General features: G+C 52.4%; 1 long non-coding RNA gene and 1 pseudogene across 3 annotated transcripts; both read left to right on the plus strand.

Annotated features, from left to right (window-relative positions):
• The first annotated feature begins 3,971 nt into the window (after positions 1-3,971).
• On the plus strand, positions 3,972-4,328 carry LOC144615070 (glyceraldehyde-3-phosphate dehydrogenase pseudogene; annotated as a pseudogene).
• A 6,512-nt stretch (positions 4,329-10,840) lies between these two features.
• Positions 10,841-19,619, plus strand: LOC132664555 (uncharacterized). Of its 3 annotated transcripts, XR_014136610.1 has the most exons (3): positions 10,841-13,249; positions 18,967-19,041; positions 19,295-19,619. It is a non-coding gene; the product is annotated as an uncharacterized LOC132664555 (long non-coding RNA). The 3 variants fall into 3 exon arrangements; XR_013553590.2 differs by having other exon boundaries at positions 18,967-19,619; XR_014136611.1 differs by lacking the exon at positions 18,967-19,041.
• Positions 19,620-19,964: the final 345 nt, after the last annotated feature.

Here is a 19,964-nt window from a genome sequence, read left to right on the forward strand (position 1 = left end):
ACATAGTGGTTGCACAGTGGATTACTCTGGCTGCTGTAACAGCGAGCCTTAAAATAATAATGACTTAAAACAAAAATTTAAATTTAATGATCAGGGGCGCCTGGTGGTTCAGTCGGTTCAGCGTCTGACTCTTGGTTTCAGCTCAGGTCATGATCTCATGGTTCGTGGGTTTGAGCCCCGTGTCGGGCTCTGCGTGGACGGTGAGGAGTCTGCTTTGGATTCTCTCTCTCTCTCTCTCTCTCTCTCTCTCTGTCTCTCTCAAAATAAATATATAAACTTAAAAAAATAAATTTAACGATCATTGCCATATAAAGATCCCCTGAGTAGGTGGTCCAGGATTTGCATAGCAACTCCACAGTCATCAGAACTCGGACTTCTTCCATCTCATTGCCCTGCAATTCTCCTTGTGAAACTTACATCTCATGTTCCAAAAAGGCTGCTTCAGTTCCGCCCATCACATTCTCATTCCATCTCATGAACTGGGAAAAGAAGTTACTTACATACAGTACTTCCTCTCATATCTTACTAACTCGAGTTTGGTCACATGGCCTTAACCCCAAAAGACTCCAGGAAATGCATGTTTTAGCTGGGCATTCTTGTGCCCGGGTGAAAAGTCTATCACTCCAAAAGAAGAGAAGAATGGACACGGGAGGACAACTTGTATCTGTCACAGCGGTGAGAACTTGGACTTGAAAACCTGTCAACTTGACCTTAAACCCCAGCCCAATCACTTCCCAGCTATGTGGCCTAAGGAAAGGGTATTAGTTATCGATTGCCATGTAACAAATTATCCAAAAACTTATCCACTGCAAACAACAAACATTTATTATTTTGTGACTCCTGTGAACCAGGAATTTGACAGGGTGGGGGTGAATGGCGGGGAGGGCAGCCTAGCTGGGTGATTCTGGCTCAAGGTCTCTTTCACGAGGTGCGGTCAACTCAATGGCTAGAGCTGTGGTCACCAGGAGCTTTGACTGGGGTTTCCAAAATGACTCGTTCCCATGGCTGTGGGGTGGGGGGTGGAGGGGGGTGCTCTGTTCCTTGCCACATGCTTTTCTCCCGAGGGCTGCTTGACGGTCCTCGTGACATGGCAGCTGGCCTTCCCCAGAATGAGTGACCCAAACAGTCAGCAAAGAGGAGGCCACGGTGCCTTTTGGGATCCACTCTGGAAGTCTAGCACCATCATTTCTGCCACGTTCTATCCACTGGATTCACCAAGTGCAGCCCACGAGCACACAGAGGACAATGAGGCTCCACCTTCAAAGGAAGAAGGATAAAAGAATGTATGGGCATATTTTAAATTACAAGGCAATTTCTCCATTTATAAAGTAATTTATTAATTTATAAAATAATAGTAACACTCGACTCCTAGGGCTGCAGAGGGGTTTAAAAGAAACAATGACTTCCCCTCTTCTCCTGGGTAGACATGACCTTGCTCTGCCCGGGGACCATCAGTGGTCTGTGTGATAAAGATGCTCCTGAAGCACCTACTCCATAAATCTCATCAAAAGACTATGCTCCTCAGGGCGCCTGGGCGGTTCAGTCGGTTAAGCATCTGACTCTTGATTTCAGCCCAGGTCATGATCTCACGGTTTATGAGATCGAGCCCCACACCGGGCTCCAAGTCCTGATATCGAGGAGCCTGCTTGAGATTCTCTCTCTCCTTCTCTCTCTGCCCCTTCCCTGCTCATGCTGCTCTCTTTCTCAAAATAAATAAACTTAAAAGAAAAAAGAAGAGTGTGCTCTTAAAGATTGCTCACGATTGTGAATGTGTGCACTTAAGACCAATGCCACCAATGGTGATGATGAGCATTTCTGTCCTCCAGCTAAAGTAGCACAGGTATAGAGCAGGAGCGTAGACACAGTTTGGAGCTCGTTCCACCTGCCAACTGGGAAGTTATGTAATTGATACGTGGCTGAAGGGGGTGGGGGACTTGAATTCTTTCACATTTGGCACATCGACTGGGAATGGTTTATATTTTCACGCTGCAGATCTTCAAAAATCACACAGTTCACATTCACGTAGAATGTGGGTAGTGTTGTGGGTGTTTATGGATTTGTTTCTGTCACTAGATGAGTTCCCTGAGGACAGAGAATGGGGGCCTCAAAAAGGCAACCCAGTTCTGGAATCCTCAGTTTTCTTCATCTGTACAATGTGGGTGATAACACCCACTCACAGAAAGTCTGTCCTGAAGGTCAGCAGGGGCTCTGTGGAGAGAAAGCCCAGGTGGCCCAACATGCTACAAGTCAAGGGTGAAGGGCAGAACTGAGGGGCAGAGGGAATGGAGAAACTCTTCAGAGAGGGAGTCAGAAACCGGGGGCCAGCTTCAGTAGGTCATGGGTGTGAGCCAAGCCAGGTAGTTCAAAGGACTCCCTAGAAACAGGGGCCGGAAATGGACACCCCGTTGGCTTGAGCTGGAGGCCATTCACCCCCCAGCTGATGGCAGGACACAGAGCTGGGCTTTCGGGTCCTATCGTGGCCAAGAAGCCAGAGACCAGTGGCAACCATGAAACCTGCCTGTGCTTTCCTGAGTTTTGGGTCGAGGTGCTGGCTCTGTCTTGGGCATCTCCTTCTGGAATGTTCTGCGGATGCTGCTGCAAACCCAGCATGTCTCAAATGGGCCTCCTCAGCCTCACCTCCGCACAAAACTGCCCACAGGGCTGGCTTTGTCCCATGTTACCTTCTGGGACCAGTTGCTGAGACCAGTTGGTCTTCCCCTTCCCCCATGCCTCCCTGTTTCCTATCCAACCAGACGTCACATCCTGTCCCATCTTTCTGTGCCTTGTCTCCTGAATTGGTCCACTTTTCCTTTCTCTGGCTGCTTTGCCGGCTCTGGTATCTCCTGCTCCATCCGCCACCAAAGGGCCTTCCTAACGGCAGCTTGGAGCGCACCAATTCACCCGTTGCAAGGCCTTCTGTGGCTTTCTCTGGCACACATTGAAAAGACTTGGCCAGTCAGAAGGAAAAGGACTTCTCGATTTATATTCCACATCGTGGGTTGCTCTAGACGCACACCATTTTGAACTCTACAGGCCAGCTTTCTGGGGCTCTCCTCCCACACCCCCATTCAACACCACGTCCTGGCAAAAGTCCAGTTGGGATTCGCCTTCTCCCCAGGAACCTTCCACAAACCCACGCTCCGAATTCATCTTCCCTTCCCAGGTCTTAGTAGCCCTTTGAACCTTTCTAATATACTTTACTACCCGTCTCCTGATAAATGGTTATTCACATATCGATTTGTTTCCACCTGACTGTAGATCAAGGACTTTAGCTTATTTAATTACATAAACAGTATAGGTGTCAAGGCCAAGACTCAAAATATGGAGCCCTCCACAGGAATGTCCTGGCCGAAGAGAAGCTGTAGCCGCTGAATTAATCATAGCAGGAACATAATAGGCTCCTAATAAATATTAAGAAATAATTTATGGGCGACTCAATAGCAAAAAAAGCCCAAATGGGTGCCTGGGTGCTTCAGTCGGTCAAGCGTCTGACTCTTGACTTCAGCTCAGGGCATGATCTCACGGTTCATGAGATCAAGCCCCTTGTCAGGCTTCTTGCGGAACGTGGAACCTGCTTGGGATTCTCTCTCTCGTTCTGTCTCTGCCCCTCCCCCATGGGCATGCGCTCTCTCTCTCCCTCTCTCTCTTCCTCAAAACAAATAAACTTTAAAAAATCCCCTTAAAAATGGGTAGAGGATCTGAATAGGCATTTTTCCAAGGAAGATATACAGATGGCCAGCAGGTACATGAAAAGTAGGCTCAGTGTCACTCATCATCAGGGAAATGCGAATCAAAATCGCGATGAGTTACCCTTTCAGTCCAGTCAGAATGGGGATGTTAGAATGCTAATATTAGAATTGACCCCAAAACTCACAGATACAGAGAGCAGGTTGGTGGTTGCCTGAGGTGAGGTGGCTCTCTGCTCTTCCCCGTTGGACAGACAGCCGCATCTCCTGGTGCGGTGCCAGCCGCGTCCCCGAGACACGATGGTGAAGGTCGGAGTCAACGGATTTGGCCGTATTGGGCGCCTGGTCACCAGGGCTGCTTTCAACTCTGGCAAAGTGGACATGGTCGCCATGAACGACCCTTTCATCGACCTTAACGACGTGGTCTACATGTCCCAGTCTGATTCCACCCACGGCAAATTCCACGGCACAGTCAAGGCTGAGAACGGGGAACTTGTCATCAATGGAAAGCCCATCACCATCTTCCAGGAGCGGGATCCCGCCAACATCGAATGGGGTGATGCTGGTGCTGAGTATGTTGTGGAGTCAACTGGGGTCTTCACCACCATGGAGAAGGCTGGGGCTCACTTGAAGGGTGGGTAAAATGGGTGATGGTGGTCAAAAGCTACAAGTTTAGGGAATTTATGAACTGGATTAAATTCCTAACTTTGTCCAGGGTTGTCACAAATGTATTTATCTATTTAGCTTCCTCTATTTCTCCTTCTAGCAAGTTCTCTCGAGTCCCTCCCTCCTAGGAAAAGCAGATCTTCTGTGCACGATTCCTTCATTTGTTCAGGAAATTTCTAGGAGCATCTACTAGGGGCCCGGCACCATGCTGAATGCCGGGGGGGACGTGAGTGCACAGAGAGTGCAATGTCTCTGCTTTCCAGAAACCTGGAGCCAGACCTGAGATGCTAAGAAGAACAAGAAAAGAAAAGCAGTCACAAAATTCATCGTGACCCAAAGGACAAGATTCCGGAGGGCGGTGGTGCAGATTTCGATGAAGCCGGCTGGGCAGGTACCTCAGCCAAAATCTAAGGGGGACAAGGACTCATCCCTGGAGAGTCAGGGGGTAGCATTTCAGGCGGGGGGGAAATGGTAATCGAAGGTCTTCAGGTCAGAAGGTGCTGATCTGCTTGGAAGAAGTAGGAGAAGGCCCTGGAGCTGGGGAGAAGCCGAAGAGGAACAGGAGAGGCAGTGATCCCGGCTGCTGCAGGGTTGGAAGCCACTGGAAACCAAGCTTTCTTGACATCTTTTTGAATAGGCCCTCGCCGCCGTGTGTACGAACTTCCTCGTTCCTGGGCTTCCACAGAAGCCACCGACAGCTGTCATTTCTTCTGATCTGGGCCCGGATCTCACACTGAAGCTGCCCCAGCCTCTTGAAAAGAGCCCAGGAATTCCAAGGAGACAGGCAGGTTGGCCTTCCGTTGCCGGTGACACCAGGCTCCCAGCACTCACCTGGTTCCGGGGAGTCTGGGGCTGGCGGACGTCCCCGTCTCTCCTTTCTTCACACGAGGAGGGAAGTCCAATGCCTTTCCACCCTGCAGGGTCTGCCTCCCAGGCTGCAGTGTCCTAGGTTCCTCTCAGAGAGATGCTGGATTCTAGTGAGGCCCCGAGTAAGAGCCGGCCAGGGCTCCTCCACACACAGCCTGTTTCCAGAAAGCTCTTTCCCCAGTCCTGTTTGTTCTGGATGGCCTGCCCCTCAGGCCCATGGCCTCCACCCATGTCTTCCTCTGGTCTAACCCCGAATGTCCTCCCGAGCTCTTAGAGCCTCGCTTCTCTGGTGCGCGATCGTCCCTCGGGCCCATATGAGTTCTTCCTCGCTAGGTTCCACAGGACTCCGGACCAGCAGGAATGGGAAGAGGCACGCTGGAGGCTGACGGCACCCCAGGAGCTCCTATGCTCCTACAGCTGTCCCCTTATTGGAATTTGGGGTCTCGTTAGCCCCAGCTTTCAGATAGGGAAACTGAGGCTAAGAGAGGTGGAGTGGCCTGCTTTGGGCCAGGTGGACAGAGCATACACCGACTCCGAGGGTGGGCCCCCCACAAGGCTTCCCCCTGCTGCCTGAGTATCAACTCCTTATACGTTCAGCTGGTACTTCCGGTGATGGTTTAATTCTTCACATGCCCTGAGCACCTGTGGCGGGCCAGGCCCTGTCCCCATCCCTCGGGACACGGGGATGCCCAAGGCATGATCACAGCCTCTATGTTGGGGCCGTGGACCAGAATGGGTCAGAGCTGAGGCTTTGGTGGATGCACTGATGCAGGGTCCAGCCGTTGTCATTCCACATTGGGCTGTGTGGTTGAGCGAGTAATGAACGTTTCCGTTCCTCGGTGTCAAATTCACAGCCGGGGCGGTAACGGCACCCGCTTGCCCTGACTGGTAGGGTCTTAGCGGGAGTGACTGAGAGACAATTAACAAGGAGCCCCCCGGCGTCCCTGCCTTGGAGGCCAGAGAGTGACCCCCAAACTCCGACCTCTTTTCTGTCCTTCCTCACTGCCGCGGTGTCAGAAAAAGCCACGCCAAACAGATGGTCTACGTGAGAGCCAGTGTCTCTGTAACATAACACACACTTTTGGCTTCAACCGAAAGTCCCTCATGCCAAGCACCAGGAAGAACCAAGAAGCTCTCAAACCGATTGAAAGGTGATCAGTAGATTCCAAAACCATGAACACAGAGGTTTTAGAATTACCCGAGGAAACTTGGGGCTGAAACGTTAGGGCTGAAATCTTAAGTATACTTCAGCGAGCAACTATGAACACACGTGAAACAAATGAAAAAAATAGAAAGCCTCAGCCAAGAAACAGAAAATCTCAGGAAAAAAAAAAAAAAAAACAACAACCAACCAAAACCCGAGAAGATATAAAAGAAGAACCCGATGAAACTTGGGGAACTGAAAATACACTAAGTGAAATAAAAAGCCCAGCGATGGGCTCAGAAGCAGAATTGAAATATAATCCTAATTTCAGGTGGAGACCTCCCTGCCTCCTGCAGGGCACCAAAGGCTCATGAAACCTGGGGGCTGGGATGACCATTTCTGTACCCCGAGGGCTCACCCCTGGTTCTGGCTAATTGGAGGGGCTTGCTTAAATGATGGCGGTGTCTGATTTTGGCTGTGAGCCCTTGAGGAGCCCAGGGAATTAACCCCACCCCCACCCCCAACCCCGGTCTCTTGTCTATCTTTCCTGTACTCAAGGGCAGCATGGTCCCATCTCCCTGGGATGGAACCATGGTTTCCAGTTCAATCCAGCTGTCCCAAGACACAATTCGGGATCTTGTTCTCCCTCAGTGGTCTCTCTTTTCCGGGAGATGCAGCCTGCAGGGAACAGCTTAGAAAATTCCAGCCTGCAGGTTAGTAGAGGCATTGGAGAATGTCAAATCTAGCCCCTCATTTTCTATCTAGGAAAACTAAGACACAGGGAGAAAGAAGTTTCCCAAGGAGCCACTCTTGTGAGTTGCAGAGTTAGAACGTAAAATCTCTCCACCAACTCACAAGAGGCTTTACATTTACACAAAATTTTTAACGTTTATTCATTTTTGAGAGACGGAGCGCAAGCAGGGGTGGGGCAGAGACAGAGGGAGGCACAGAATCCGAAGCAGACTCCGGGCTCCAAGCTGTCGGCATGGAGCCCGATGCGGGGCTCAAATTCACGAACCGTGAGATGGTGACCTGAGCCGAAGTCGGATGCTTAACTGACAGAGCCACCCAGGCACCCCGAGGCTTTACGTTTTAAGTCAGGATTCCTAGTTCCTGGAGGCCCAGCCTGGGCTTTGGTAGAGAAAGCAAGAGAGGGAAAGAATCTGCTCTGCTCTCCGTCTTCCATTCAACAAAAAAACTTTAAACTCCGGTGTGTGATTCCCCATAGTCCCTTCTCTCTGCTTTGGAAAGCAGAAAGTCAAGGTCGGCGGTCCTACCGGCCTGAACCCCTGAGGGTTGCTTTAAGTCCTTACGTACAGTCTGGGGATATGTGTCACTGCGGCATAACCGAATTTATCCTGACTGACGCAGGCCTCTTCGACGTGCCGGAAACTGCACGCTGTGCCTGAGCAGGTGGATAGGAAAGAATAATCCACACCCTGGGGGGAGCGCACGGCCTTGTGAGGGCAAGACACCATAAACAGGCGAACTCACAAACGAGCGCATACAGATGCTCGTGTGGTCAGGACACACACTGTGAGGGAAAACGAGGGAACAGGAAATGATGAGGTTGGGAAGAGGGGAGCCGACGCAGACCGCGTGGTTGAACGGAAGTTTCTCCGGGAAGGAACCACTTCAGCCAAGACTCGGAGAGTGAAGAAGGGCAGCGAGGGGGCGAACGCCGGGCGTGTCCAGCGAGGGTCAGCCCGTGAGAGGGTCGGGGAGCCCGGTGGCCTGAGGATAAGAGGGGCAGGAGGCCAGACCCTCAGGGCCCCGGAGCTGGTGGGGAGGGGCTGGGGCTTTATTGGAGGCACCCGGGAGCCCCCCGGGTGTGGGGGAGGGTGGGGCTGAGCTCTTTGGGAAGCTCCCGAGCTCCCCATAAGCTGGAGGGTAGGGGAGGCCGGTCACCAGCCCCTGTCTCTTGGGCGTAAGCCCTGGAGACCCCGGAGCTCAGGCCAGGCCTCTCAGCTGCCTCCACAAAAGGGAAATGTGACTTCCCAACGGGCCTCTCTCTCCTCCTACGTGACAAGGCCCTGGGCCAGGTGGGGGCGGTCGTCAGGCACCTCCCTGAGCCCCTGGCCCGGCGCTAGGGCTGGGGGGAGGGGGCCAGGCCCGGCCAGGACACCCGCACAGCTGCTCCGTTCACGGCTGCCATGTCGGCCGGAGGGACACGGGTGTCCTTGGAAGAGACCCCAGGCCGGGCTGGTCCAGAGCTTGGGAGGCATGGCGGTGTCCTCCCCAGACCGCTGTGCACGAGGTGGCGTCGTGCCCACGAAGATGAAGCAGGGCCAGCGAGGCTCGGTGCCGGCGGTGGGGCCGTGCAGGCCTGTCGTTCCCTGCACCCATCCGGGCTGTGTCTCTGCCCCTGGGACAACTGCCGATTGGTGACGGTGGCCTGGCCCTTGGCTTTAGGGAGAGGGGAGAGTGCTTTGTCTCCTGGATGGTGGGTGGATGGGGCAGGGGGAGGCGGGAGAGGCACGGAGGGGCCAAAGCTGGCCCCCCCCTCCGTAGGCCTCTCTTCTCAGCTCTGCACACGCGCTCACACATCCCGCCTGTCACCCACGTGCACACTACAGACGCATACCACTCTCACACTGGGTCACACACTCTCTCTCTCTTTCTCTCCCTGTCTTTCCCCCCTCCTCCCCCCACTCCCCTCCTCTTTGACCTCAGGGCTGCAGCAGGGGAAGTGAGAACAGTCGGGGAGCCTGCAAAGCTGGCAGGCGGGAGGGAGATGGAAGTTTGTCACATATGGTCTCCTTTAGCCTCCAAGGCATGGGATTGCCTGTTTCTGGAAACATCACTGATACGGGGTCTGTCCTCGTTTCCCGGGGCTGCTCTCCCACACGTGTGTTCTGTCATAGTGGTGGAGGCCCCAGGAGTGACGCGGAGCCCTGGCAGGTGGGCTCCTTCCGGTCACCCCCGCCATTCCTTGGCTTGTAGGCCCATCACGCCCGCGTGAGTCCTGCCTTCACACGCCTCTGCCCTGTGTCCCTCTGCCTCTCCAACCTCCCTCTCCTCCTACGGACATCCGTCATTAGATTTAGGGTTCCATCCCTCATCTAGAAATCCTTAATTACGCCTACGAAGACCCGCCGCCGAACAGGGTCACGTTCACAGCTTCCCGGTGGACAGATCTCTTGGGGGTGGGCGACACCATTTAACCCGCCACGGGGTCCCTGGGCTTCCCCGACTCCTCAAGGGAGTCTTTGAACGTGGGCAGTATGACTCCGGCTCCCCTCTCTGACTGCCCGCCCTCTCCTCTGACAGGAGCAGAACAAGTTGGTCCCCCCTTCACAGGGCCCCAGGAGACGCCAAGCAGAAGGGACTCGGCAGGGATGACAGTGTTCTCTTGTGGCTTCTCCCCGTGGGTGAGGGGATCCTCCAACTGGAGAATAGAGGGGTCTTAGTTGCAGCTGCCGCAAGCCCCCCCAGGAACAGAAGAGGAAACTGAGGGCTGAAAGCAGTTAGCTCGGGTCAGGCAGGAAGTCTCGCCGGCCAGGCTGAGAGCCTGGCCAGGGGCTCGGGTTCTGGATCTTTGTATCTCGGAGGAGAGGTCCCTAAAGTGAGAAAGGCTTTGTCTGCTTGGAGGTCAGTGTGGCCAAGGTCCCGTGGGCACGGAGGGAGGCTACAGGCAGGCAGGAGAAGGGTCTCCACGGGGTAAAACCTCTGTCCCCGGCAGGACAGGAGGAGCCCCTATTTCCTGCCTGCCCTGCGATCTGCGCCTCGGCTGGCCCTGCCCACCCTCCTGGATCAGAGCCTGTGGCGGGTGGAGACGCCAGGAACTTCTTCATGCTGAGGCACACAGGGTGGTGGGGACGGTCAGGGCTGCCCCCTTCAGAGGAACAGCCTTCTTTGGGCCAGGGTCACCTGCAGGAAAACCCTGAACCCCCTTCCGTCCCTCTTGTCCCACAGACGAGGCAGCTGGAGCCAGAGAAGGGGCTGGGATGGCCTGAAGTCACATTACCTGGAGAGGCCTGCAGGTGCCCGGGGCTGCTTGAGCCAGCGCTCGGCCTCTATCTGGAAGCTTCCTGGCCTCAAAGTTCTCCTTTTCCAGATGAGCCAGCTGGCGCTGCCCACCGAGCTTTTCTTTGTTAGTCTGGGAACAAAACAATAACACAACGTGTCATGGAGCCTCTCGTTTGGCTCACGAGCTGAGGTCTCCCGGGACAGAGTTTGCTGGGCCCCTCGGAGCTGCCAGGTCTGTGCGTGAAGTCGGCACCTCAGGTCACCGGCGGCCAGAGAGGAGGAGAGACGCGTTCACCGTCTGGGTCTGGGGAGGAATGAGGGCGTCTCCCTCCAGCCCCTGGGGAGTAGTCCTTGGCTCATGACCTTTGACTCCAAAGCAACTTCTCTTCCAAGAGCCGCTCCAGCGGGCTGGTCATGGGTGCTCTGTGGTCTGGCAGGATTTCCTTTGTACCAGACAGAGCACCCTCCTCCCTGCTGTGTGACCTCGGGCAGGCTGCCTGACCTCTCTCTGCTCTGCGTCTCCTGCATGCTCGGCTCAAGGAAGGCAGGGGAGTGAAGCCCTCTATCTCCACTCTGACGGCAGGGCCGTCCTTTCCCAGAGGTACAAACAGGAACTGAGCCGGCCGGAGTGGCTGTTTTAAAAGAACGCTCTGGCCGGGAGGGTGTGTCTGTCCGATTTGGTTCTCTGCCCCACGGGCTCTGGGAAAAGTTCCAGGCCTGCTCGAGTTTATCAGATTCCTTTCTTTACTCACCCAACCTTGAATTCCATGGAAAACAAAATAGAGAAGAAAAAAACAAAGCAGCCTACCACTGGATTCCATCATTTCCTGGATTTTAAAGTCTTTTGGAGCTGGGTTTCTGCACTTGGCCCCCTACCACACGGGTGCTCTCGGGCAAGACGTTTCAGTCTCTCGGAGCCTCCGTTTCCTCGCTTCCTGTGTGTAAAACGGGTGTAGTAACGAAGCTTCTGCAGCGTGTTCAAGGACCACAGCCGATCCCGGACAACAGTCCTTGGCAGGGCGCCCACGATCGCGGCGGGACAGAGCGGGCCGGTGTCGCTCTGGGCGGCCCTTCGTCACCCTCGGATTCACACCCCAGCCAAGATGTCCCCGTTCCTAATCCCGGCACCTGCCGATACGTTGTGTTACATGGTAACAGGGACGCTGCAGGCGTGATTAAGTTAAGGATCTTGAAACGGGCTGATGTAATCACAAGAGTCCTTTCGAGAAGGAGGCCGGGGATCAGTCGGGTAGAAGGAGGCCAGGGGACCGCGGAAACGGAGAAGGAAAAGGCGGTGAGACGTGGGGCCAGGAGCCAAGGAATGTGGGCGGCCCGGGGAAAGCTGGAAGAGGCAGGGATCAGATTTTTCCCCTGGAAGCTCCAGAAGAAACACGACTCTGCTGACACCTTGATTTTAGACTTCTGGCCTGCAGAACCCTAAGACACGAACCGCGTGTTGCCTTAAGGGACTGAGTATGTGGCTGCAGTAGAGGCCACAGGAAACTGAGAGAAGCCCAGAGAAGACGTCCGTGCTGAGTCCCCCGGGCTCCCTGCCTCCTGCCCTCGCCCTGACTCCGCTCCTCCAGCCTTCTCGTGCGTTCTGTGAGCTTCCTGATCTCCCGTGCTGCCCACGCTCTCGGCAACGAGCCCGGCTCTCCCAGGCTCCCCAGCGGGACGTGCCCTCTGCCTCGTGGGGTGGCGTTGACTCCACGGTGGACGGTCCTTCTCTGCCCCGCTTGGGTTGGCAGTTCTGACTCAGACTAGCTGATAAAACATGGGCAGAGGATGGTTTGCTGGGACTTGTCACAAAATGCTCCAAGGAAGAATATTCTTCTGGACGCACCGAAAGCCAGTCTTCAGGTTCCTTGAGCTGAGGAAGTGTTTCGGAAAATGTTAAGGGAAAACACAAGAGAAAGATGAGCAGGCGTGGTGGGTCTGGGATCTCCCTGCAGCCTGGGAGGGTTGGCTCCCAACTGCATGAGGTCTGGGAGCTGATAGATCGTGGAGGGGGACACCCCAATGTAGGACCTGAGGGTTTGAAGGGAGCAGAGCAGCGATTGCGGGCTGCGGGCGTGTGTGATACGAGGGGGCCATGCAAAGACCGCTGCCTCCCGCTTTGATGTCATTGCTGTCGCTGTTCCATGATGGCATTTCTTAATTTTTTTAATGTTTATTTATCTTTGAGAGAGACAGAGCACGAGGCGGGGAGGAGCAGAGTGGGAGGGAGACAAAGAATCCGAAGCAGGCTCCAGGCTCCGAGCTGTCAGCACAGAACCCGACGCAGGGCTCGAACCCACGAATCTCCAGATCGTGACCTGAGCCGAAGTCGGTCGCTCAACCGACCGAGCCACCCCGGAGTCCCTCCATGATGGCATTTCTGATGCTAACTGGCTGAGCCTCTCAAAGCGTCTCTGGTTACCTGTTTCATTCTGCAGGTCTCTCATTAGGCTGTGAGTTCCTGGAGGTCAGGGGCATGTCGACCTTCATCTCCTGCCCTTAGCTCCTGGCTCGAGCCAGGGGCCTGGCACACAGTGGGGACCCAACGGACGTCTGCAGAATGAAGCTTTTCCTCCTCTGGCTTCCTCTCCTGAAGGAGGCAGTGGCAACCCTTCGCATCGCCGGAACTTTATGTTGACCAAAAATGGTTAGGGAGGCCTGGAGGGAAGAACGTTGTGTCTGAGTTCAAGTTCCAGCGCAACCCATGGCTTGACATTTGGGAAACCTCCCCGCCCTGGCTTGTCTCAGGTGCGTGTGTGTGTGTGTGTGCACGCACACGCGTGTGGGAGGGGGTGTGGTAATACCACCCTCCTGGGCTGGACGGGTCTGTCTCCTCCGGGAGCGGCTCTCCTTGGAAGGACCTCTTGGAGTTGACTATGCCAACAGCACCCATCACGGGGCCCCGCACAGAGTTGGCGCTGTGAGTGTCTATCGCTTGAACTTGGCAGGATATCTCTCTAAAGGTCATGCTTCCTCTCTTTCCCCACCATGTTTCTTCCCTACCCACATTCTTCTCCCTTGGCCTCCATCGTCCCCTCCCTTCTGAAGCAGGGGCGAGTTACCAGAAAAGCAAGGCTGAGCATCGATCCCCTCCTGCTTTACGCCCTTGAAGGCTTGTTTTTTTTTTTTTTTTTTTGGAAGTTTATTTATTTTTGAGAGAGAGAGAGAGAGGGAGGGACAGCACTCGAGCGGGAAAGGGGCAGAGAGAGAGGGAGACACAGAATCCGAAGCAGTCAGCTAAGTGTCCGACTCTTGATTATGGCTCAGGTCACGATCTCACCGTCTGTGAGTTCGAGCCCCGCATCGGGATCTGCATTCACAGCACGGAGCCTGCTTGCGATTCTCTCTCTCTCCCTCTCTCTCTCTGCCCCTCCCCTGTTAGTGCCGTCTCTGTCTCTGTCCGAATAAATAAGTAAACTTAAAAAAAAATAAACTTCTTTACAATGCACAAAAAAAATCAGCCGATGGTCTTTCAAAAAGAATTACCATCTCATTTCTTTACCTTAGACAATCTTTTCTGTATTTCAGATCTCAGCTCCAAGGCTAGTCCTTGCACGGAGACGTCTTTGTTTTTTGTTTTTTGGTATTTTTTCCACTTGATATTTATTTATTTATTTTTATTCTGTTACTATTATTTTTGTCAATATGAAATTTACTGTCAAATTGGTTTCCATACAATACCCAGGGCTCATCCCCACAGGTGCCCTCCTCGGTGCCCATCCCCCGCCCTCCCCTCCCTCCCACCGCCATCAACCCTCAGTTTATTCTCAGTTTTTAAGAGTCTCTTATGGTTTGGCTCCCTCCCTCTCTAACTTTTTTTCTCCCTCTCCTCCCTCCTGGTCTTCTGTTGAGTTTCTCAGGATCCACATATGAGTGAAAACATGTGGTATCTGTCTTTTTCTGCCTGACTCATTTCACTTAGCATAACACTCTCCAGTTCCATCCACATTGCTACAAAAGGCCAGATTTCATTCTTTCTCATTGCCAAGTAGTATTCCTTTGTATATATAAACCACATCTTCTTTATCCATTCGTCAGTTGATGGGCATTTAGGCTCTTTCCATAGTTTGGCTACTGTTGAAAGTGCTGCTATAAACATTGGGATACAAGTGCCCCTGTGTATCAGGACCCCTGTATCCCCTGGGTCAATTCCTAGCAGTGCTATTGCTGGGTCATAGGGTAGATCTATTTTTAATTTTTTGAGGGACCTCCACACTGTTTTCCAGAGCGGCTGCACCAGTTTGCATTCCCAACAACGGTGCAAGAGGGTCCCCGTTTCTCCACATCCTCTCTAGCATCTAGAGTCTCCTGATTTGTTCATTTTAGTCACTCTGACCGGTGTGAGGTGGTATCTCAGTGGGGTTTTGATTTGTATTTCCCTGATGAGGAGCGACGTTGAGCATCTTTTCATGTGCCTGTTGGCCATCTGGATGTCTTCTTTAGAGAAGTGTCTATTCATGGCATGGAGACTTCTTTGAAGTCTCCTACTCTTTTCGCATGGCTGTTTCTCTTTCCATTCGGTCAGTGTTTACTTTAAATATTTAGGGGCTCTGATGTTGGATGCATGAACATTCACACCAGTTCCATCTTCCTGCTGAATTCATCCGTTTATCATCAGTTTTGACTTAAAGTCTCTTTTGTCTGTTATTAGTGGGCCTGGTCCATCTTACTTTCAGTTCCCATCTGTATGGAATATTGTTTTCCTTCCTTTCATGATCAGCCTGCATGTGTCCTCACATCTAAAGTGAGTCTCTTGGGGCGCCTGGGTGGCTCAGTCGGTTAAGCGGCCGACTTCAGCTCAGGTCACGATCTCGCGGTCCGCGAGTTCGAGCCCCGCGTCGGGCTCTGTGCTGACAGCTCGGAGCCTGGAGCCTGTTTCAGATTCTGTGTCTCCCTCTCTCTGACCCTCCCCTGTTCATGCTCTGTCTCTCTCTGTCTCAAAAATAAATAAACGTTAAAAAAATTTTTAATTAAAGTGAGTCTCTTGGGGGCACTTGGGCGGCTCAGTTGATTGAACGCCCGATTTTGGCTAAGGTCATGATCTTGCAGTTTGTGAGTTCAAGCCCCACATCGGGCTGGCTGCTGTCAGACTGTCCGTGCAAAGCCCGCTTCAGATCCTCTGTCCCCCTTCCTGTGTCCCTGCCCCACTGGTGCTCTCCCCAAAATAAATAAATATTTTTAAAAAATATAAAAATTAAAGTGAGTCTCTTGTAGGGCCGCCTGGGTGGCTCAGCCACTTAAGCGTCCGACTTCAGCTCAGGTCAAGATCTCATGGTTCATGGGTTCGAGCCTTGCATCGGGCTCTGTGCTGACAGCTCAGAGCCTGGACCCTGCTTTGGATTCTGTGTCTCCCTCTCTTTCTGCCCCTCCCCCGCTCTCTCGCTCTCTCTCAAGAATGAACATTGAGCCACATGCAGTGTTAAGGTCTTCACTCGTGTTCTTTTAAACGAACCATGAGTTAGAGGCAAGGCTTACCCCCATTTGGCGGATGGGGGAGCCCAGGCTCAGAGGAGTAAAGAAACATTTGGACTCACCCACTTGGAAACAGCAGACCAGGATTCGAGCCCTGGTTGGCCAGTTCCAAGCTTGGGTTATGACCCGCTGTACTCTTGCATCAGTGAGCGTTAGATCTTGCTGTAAGTGCCAGAGAATCCCAAGCGACAGTGGCCTAAATAGGAGGGAAGTTCTGTCTCTCTTGTGTAAAAGGAGCCCAGAGACAGGCAGCCGGGGTCAGCAGGGCAGTAGAGCAGTCTCCCCAGAAACCCAGGGTTCTGATTTCTCTGCTCCATCCTTAGCACGCACCTTCAATCTCAAGGTCTCATGGCCCAAGAGGGCTGCCACAGCTCCAGCCATGGCAACACCCAAATTCCAAGTCACCAGCAGGACGAGGTGGGTAGGAAGAAGGCGTTCTTCTTCTTTAAGGCCATTTTCTGGACGTCTCATGCACCTTTTTTATTGCCGTGTAACAGATTACCACAAATTTAGCGGCTTAAAGCGCTGTGCATCCGTCACATCGCAGTTACTGTGGGTCAGGAGTCTAGAAACGGCTCAGCTGGGTTCTCTACTTCAGAGTCTTATGGCCTCTCAATCCAGGTATAGGCTAGTGCTGCTGTCTCCTTGGAGGTACCAGCTGGTGGCTTCTGAGCTACTTCTAAGCTAAGGTGGCTTTGTTGCCGGAATTCCGGTCCTTTGAAGGGCTGGGGGCGCTGAGGGCCTCAGTTTCTTTCTGGCTGTTTGCCAGAAGCGTCCCTCACTCAGCTCCTAGGAACCGCCTGCAATTTGTCACGTGGGCTTTCTTAACTGGCCTACGTACTTCATCAAACGAGCAAGGGTCCTTGTAGGACACGGCCACCTGTGCACATATGTGTGTGTGCACGTACCTGTGATCACCACACGCTCACGGACATCCTCTGACCTTGGCTGTGTTCTGCCGGTCTAGAAGCAGGTCAAAGCTCCCACCCACCTCCAGGGGAGGGGATCATGCAAAGACGTGAGCCTCAGGAAGCAAGGGCCACAGGCGCCGCAGGAACAGTTGGTCTACCCCAATCCTTACGACACTCGGATTGGCCTCCCGTGGGCTAAAACCCGGTCCCATAGTCACCACGGTGCACAGGAACCCAGGGATGTAGTTTCTTAACTGTTCAGCTACGTGCCCCTTTCAAAGCCGGGGTTCCATTACCAACAAGATGGATATTGGCAGCTACACGTCATTTTTGTAAAATTCAAGTTGGTTGATATCTAGTGTAGTCCTGGCTTCAGGAGTAGGACCCAGCGATTCGTCTCTTACGCACGACACCCAGTGCTCATCCCAACACGTGCCCTCCTTCACGCCCCTCACCCGTCTAGCCCGTCGCCCCCCTCCCCTCCAGCAACCCTCAGTTTGTTCCCTATATTTAAGAGTCTCTAATGGTTTGCCTCCCTCTCCCTCTCAGTTTTCATCTCATTGTGCCTTCCCTTCCTCTATGTTTATCTGTCGACTTTCTCAAATTCCACATATGATGATATCTGTCTTTCTCTGACTTATTTCACTTGGCTATAACACACTCTAGTTCCATCCATGTTGCTGCAAATGACAAGATCTCATTCTTTTTCATCACGGAGTAGTATTCCTTTGTGTATATATACCGCATCTTTATCCATTCATCAGTCAACGGACACGTGGGCTCTTTCCATACTTGGCTATTGTTGATAACGTTGCTGTAAACATTGGGGGTGCATGTGCCCCTTCGAATCAGCCTTTTTGTATCCTTTAGGAGAATTCCTAGTAGTGCTATTGCTGGGTCATGGGGTAATTCTATGTTTAATTTTTCGAGTAACCTCCACGCTGTTTTCCAGAGTGGCTGCACCAGTTTGCATTCCGGCCAAAAGCGCAACACGGTTCCTCTTTCCCCGCCTCCTCGCCAACATCTGTTGTTCATGTGAGCCATTCTGACAGGTGTGAGGTCGTATCTCATCGTGGTTTTGATTTGTATTTCCCCGATGATGAGGAATGTTGAGCATCTTCTCATGTGTCTGTTAGCTATCTGGACATCTTTTTGGGAAAAGTGTTTATTCATATCTTTTCCCCATTTCTTCACTATTTATTTCATGATTATTTGTGGGGTTTTTTTGGCCCATTTCTTACTATTTATTTCACGATTATTTGCTTTTTGGGGTGTGGATTTGGATACGTTCTTTACAGATTTTGGATACTAACCCTTTATCTGGTATGTCATTTGCAAATATCTTCTCCCATCCCATGGGTCGCCTTTTAGTTCTGCTGATTGTTTCCTTTGCTGTGCAGCAGCTTTTTATCTTGATGAGGTCCCAATCGTTCATTTTTGCTTTTATTTCCCTTGCCTCTGCTAGAAGTCACTTCCATTACTCGTAGGAGAAAATGTGAAAGACATTGTTGATGACAGAGGCATTTTCTCCTTTCCTTCCTTTTCTCCTTTCTTATGCTTTGTCCTCATCATATCAATTTTAAGAAGAAAGAAAAAACGAAAATCGATCAGGATGAGGTTCCGTGATCTTGAGAAGTTTTCTGGTGGACTTTGCCATGCGTTTCTGGCTTCCTTCCCATTCTGCCTTCTTCTTTTTTTTTAGTTTTATTGTTTACACCCTATCATGAAACTCCCACTTCTTGAGTCAGCAGGAGGGGTGGAATCCTAAGGAAATAATTTGGGGTGTACCGATAGCTCCAGGCACGAGGAGAGTCACCAGAGTGTTTGCTAGAATACAAATATTTGATACAACCTTGATGACCAGCTATTACATGCTGAGTGGACGTGATAACAGCAAACCACATGCTGGGCCAATAGCAGTCATAAAAGTCATGTTTGCAGATGTTTGTTTAAGGAGGGGAAAAGAAAGGCTCGGGATATGTTAGGTTTAAAAAAAGCCAGATAGGATAACTATATATATATATATAAAACTATGACTTCAATCATCTAAAAATTGCATGTAATAAAAAATAATCTGCAAAAATCAATCACAAAAATGTTAACAATATTTATCTCTGGGTAAGGGGACTCCAGGTATCATTCATTTCCTTCGTTCCACATTTCTGTATTTTTCCAGACCTTTATTGAGTAGGAAAGTATTGCTCATGAAGTCATAAAGAGGGAAGAGAAATACATATATTCATTCCCCTGGCAGGAAACACAGTTTCACCCAGTGTGAATTGCATGGGAGGGCGTGGCTGGTCTTGTGGTTCCCTGGGCCAGGCTGAAAGTGAGCATTCCTTCTAGAAGACCGGCAACAGTGGAGGGGGTGGGACTCTGAGCCCGTGAGACCAGGGTTTATCTCCCACCGCCCCCGCAATGGTCAGAAGCAGAAGAGGTGGCCTGGGGTCGGAGCAGGGTCATATGAGTCCAGCAGAGTCCGCGGGGGTTCGCCCGGTGGCAACGACATCCCAGGGAAAGCCACCATGCCCCTGCCTGTGTGCACCCACTTTCTCTCGGTGGCTGATTGCTTCTTTCCCCAGGACCCACGATACCTCCGAGCAGGAGCAGACTCAGCCCGTGCATGGGAGAGGCCAGAGCAATGGAGGACTTCCAGGGGCCCCCGTAAACAATGGCGGATGGAGGCTGGTGGCTGACGTCCAGCTCCCCCGCCCCTCCGTGCCACGGTGCTGAGTCGATCTCTGCAGTCTGTCGGGGAACCCCAGTCGGAGCGAGCCCCGGGTGCCCATCGTGGTGGACTGCTCATGCGTGTACCTGACATCCGTCTCTTTCTTCCCTGCCTCACCTTCCCAGTCCCTGCGATCATTTCCCAAATAAAGTCCCTGCACGTAAATCCTTATGCCATAATCTGGTTCTGGGAAACTCAGTCTAAGACTTGGCATCTCTCACCGGCTCTGCTCTGGAATATTGACTTCTCCTTCTCCGCATACGTCTTACCCCCAGGGGCTCATCCCAGGCAACCATCTTGTCCCAGACACTCTTTTCCCATGTCTCCAGTCTGGCCTGCCTTCGTGTCTCTGGCTCCCAACATTACTGTCCCATTTCCCCCATGGCCCTGATCTTTGTGTTAACACCTACCTGTGCTTTCTTCGTTGGTTTTGGAAAATAGGCGGCCATTATACCTGGCTTCTCTTCTCCAGCCATTTCCCTGATTCCTCAGCCATTCTCACTGTGGGTAAGCGGCCCTCCAAT

The sequence above is a fragment of the Panthera onca genome, chromosome F2 (genome assembly GCF_046562875.1).
Source record: "Panthera onca isolate mPanOnc1 chromosome F2, mPanOnc1 haplotype 2, whole genome shotgun sequence".
In the NCBI taxonomy this organism is placed as follows: domain Eukaryota; kingdom Metazoa; phylum Chordata; class Mammalia; order Carnivora; family Felidae; genus Panthera; species Panthera onca.